Source organism: Tursiops truncatus, chromosome 8 (genome assembly GCF_011762595.2).
Source record: "Tursiops truncatus isolate mTurTru1 chromosome 8, mTurTru1.mat.Y, whole genome shotgun sequence".
Taxonomy (NCBI): Eukaryota; Metazoa; Chordata; class Mammalia; order Artiodactyla; family Delphinidae; genus Tursiops; species Tursiops truncatus.
Window position 1 is genome coordinate 90,043,061 of NC_047041.1, and position 3,502 is coordinate 90,046,562.

Genomic DNA, 3,502 nt, shown 5'->3' on the forward strand with positions numbered 1-3,502 from the left:
AAAACTACATTTGATCATTTTACTCTTATGCTCTAAACCTTTAGTGGTTTTCCACTACCTTCAGGAAAAAAAAAAAAAAATCTTATTATTCGTTTGTTTTAAAATCCAAAGTACCAAAGAATCAACATTGTGAAAATGACTCTACTACCCAAAGCAATCTACAGATTCATGCAATCCCTATCAAGCTACCAATGGCATTTGTCACAGAACTAGAACAAAAAAAATTCACAATTTGTATGGAAAAACAAAAGACCCTGAATAGACAAAGCACTCTTGAGAAAGAAAAACGGAGCTGGAGGAATCAGGCTCCCGGACTTCAGACTATACTACAAAGCTACAGTAATCAAGACACTATGGTACTGGCACAAAAACAGAAATACAGATCAATGCAACAGGATTGAAATCTCAGAGATAAACCCACACCCATATGGTCACCTTATTTTTGATGAAGCAGGCAAGAATATACAATGGAGAAAAGACAGCCTAAGTGGTGCTGGGAAAACTGGACAGCTACATGTAAAAGAATGAAATTAGAACACTCCCTAACACCATACACAAAAATAAACTCAAAATGGATTAAAGGCCTAAATGTAGACACCATCAAACTCTTACAGGAAAACATAGGCACAACACTCTATGACATAAATCACAGTAAGATCCTTTTTTTTTTTAAAGGTTAAAATAAAAATTATATTTTTATTGTCATTATAATACAAAACAGAATCTAGCATAAGTCAAGGAAATCTATTCATACTTCAGGTCCTTCTCCTCCAGGAACCAGCATTGTTATGTTATTTCCATTTAACAAAATTTGATCTAATTTAGTAATTCTTCTTCCTTCTGGTGTGATTTGAAACTCAATGACATCTTCCAGTACCATACTGACAAAGTCATCAAATCCCATAAGTGTGCAAACAATCTCCTTATCACTCTTCATCACAGTGTGAATCCTTGATCCTATACCCTTGTCCACAAGCTCTAGAGGGAGAAGCTGAGACGGGATGCTGGTTAGCCACCATGGCTACGCCAGAAGTGGTCTCGCAAGATCCTTTTTGACCCACCTCCAAGAGGAATGGAAATAAAAACAAAAATAAACAAATGGGACCTAATGAAACTTCAAAACTTTTGCACAGCAAAGGAAACCATAAACAAGATGAAAACACAACCCTCAGAATGGGAGAAAATATTTGCAAATGAAGCAACTGACAGGATTAATCTCCAAAATTTACAAGCAGCTCATTCAGCTCAATATCAAAAAAACAAACAACCCAATCCACAAACGGGCAGAAGACCTAAATAGACATTTCTCTAAAGAAGATATACAGATTACCAACAAACACATGAAAGAATGCTCAACACCACTAACCATTAGAGAAATGCAAATCAAAACTACAATGAGGTATCACCTCACACCAGTCAGAATGGCCATCATCAAAAAATGTACAAACAATAATTGCTGGAGAGGGTGTGGAGAAAAGAGAACCCTCTTGCACTGTTGGTGGGAATGTAAATTGATACAGTCACTATGGTGAACAGTACGGAAGTTCCTTAAAAAACTAAAAATAGGACTACCATATGACCCAGCAATCCCACCACTGGGCGTATACCCTGAGAAAACCATAATTCAAAGAGTCATGTACCACAATGTTCATTGCAGCTCTATTTACAATAACCAGGACATGGAAGCAACCTAATTGTCCATCGACAGACAAATAGATAAAGAAGATATGGCATGTATATAGAATGGAATATTACTCAGCCATAAAAAGAAACGAAATTGAGTTATTTGTAGTGAGGTGGATGAACCTAGACTCTGTCATACAGAGTGAAGTACGTCAGAAGGAGAAAAACAAATACCGTATGCTAACACATATATATGGAATCTAAAAAAAAAGGTTCTGAAGAACCTCCGGGCAAGATAGGAATAAAGACGCAGATGTAGAGAATGGACTTGAGGACACAGGAAGGGGGAAGGGCAAGCTGGGACAAAGTGAGAGAGTGGCATGGACTTATATATATTACCAAATGTAAAACAGATAGCTAGTGGGAAGCAGCCGCATAGCACAGAGAGATCAGCTTTGTGACCACCTAGAGGGGTGGCATAGGGAGGGCAGGAGGGAGACGCAAGAGGGAGGAGATATGGGGATATATGTAAATGTATAGCTGATTCATTATGTTATAAAGCAGAAACTAACACAACATTTTAAAGCAATTATACTCCAACAAAGATGTTAAAAAAAAAAAAATCCGAAGTACCAGACCTTACTCTTTTCCGATTTTAAAAGAACCTCCTATTATTCATTCCAAACTAGCCACATTCCCCTCACAAGCTAGTTTCTGCCTCAGGAACTTTGCACGTGTTATTAGCTCTGGCTGGAACGCCCTGGCCTGGAACTTTGCTTTATTGGTTTCCTCATTTCCTTCTGGTTCCTACACAGATATCATGTTCTCAGAGAATCCTTCTCCAATGATCCCATGTTAATAGCTATCTACTTCTTATCATTCCTTAACTTATTACACTACTTCATGTTTCTTCACAGCTCTTAATGTACTTTTCATTATTTAGTTTATATTATGTACTTTTTTTCTCTTTTTGCCTTTATTTTGTTTTCTGCATTGAAATGTAAGGTCGATACAAGGTCAAGATGTATCCCTCTCTTGTTTAAAGGTCCATCCCTCTTACCTAGAACGGCAACTGCCACATAGTAGATATTCAGTAGATATTTATTTATTGAATAAATAATTTTTTAAAAATAGGTCAAAAATAATTATGGAGAATGTGACAAGTGGCTTTATTTTCTTCTGTGTAACTCGTTTAAAGCTTAAAGGCTGAGTTTCAAGCCTTAACATACAACTTTGACCTTTCTCTGATATCTTCCTCTAAGTCCATTAAGAAGTTTCAGATTTCCTTTTTATCCAACTTTTGAAGAGGATATTGTGAATACTTAATGCCTACTTCCTGTGTTTTCATAAAGAAGAAAGAATTCCCTAGATGGAAAGGAACCCGTAAGGTTTCTTTCACCAGAACTCTTCTCCCTGGGAGGAGGAATGACTTAGCTGATGAAGAGATAGAGAAAAGGAACATGGCCCCTGTAGCTCAGTACACTGAGATTTCATTCAGGTGGACCCATCTTCTTCTCAGAAGTTTGTTTAACATTTTCTCTCCTACAGAGGCAGAGCCTGTCCCCAGGCCTGGGGTAGAGACAGGAGTTGGGTTGGAATGGAGACGAGAACGATGTAGTCATATCTCTGACAGACTATTTAAGTTTTTTTAGTTCAGGGGTGCAGGGTTTATATTAGGAAATCACACTTTGATTGCAGGTCAAGAAATATTCTCAGAATTAGTTTTATTAGCATTGAACCTGATATTTAATTTTTTACCTGTCTGACTCCTATGTTTGATTTTTCAACTGTTTCAGACCTCAGAGTGAGAAGAGGACAACAATTTATTTTTACTCCTAAAACCCAAACACATATGCTGATTCCCTCTATGCTACATTGT

At 37.2% G+C, this 3,502-nt stretch overlaps 1 pseudogene; it reads right to left on the minus strand.

Moving 5' to 3' along the window:
• Positions 1–728: 728 nt before the first annotated feature.
• Positions 729–996, minus strand: LOC101339383 (U6 snRNA-associated Sm-like protein LSm5 pseudogene; annotated as a pseudogene).
• Positions 997–3,502: the final 2,506 nt, after the last annotated feature.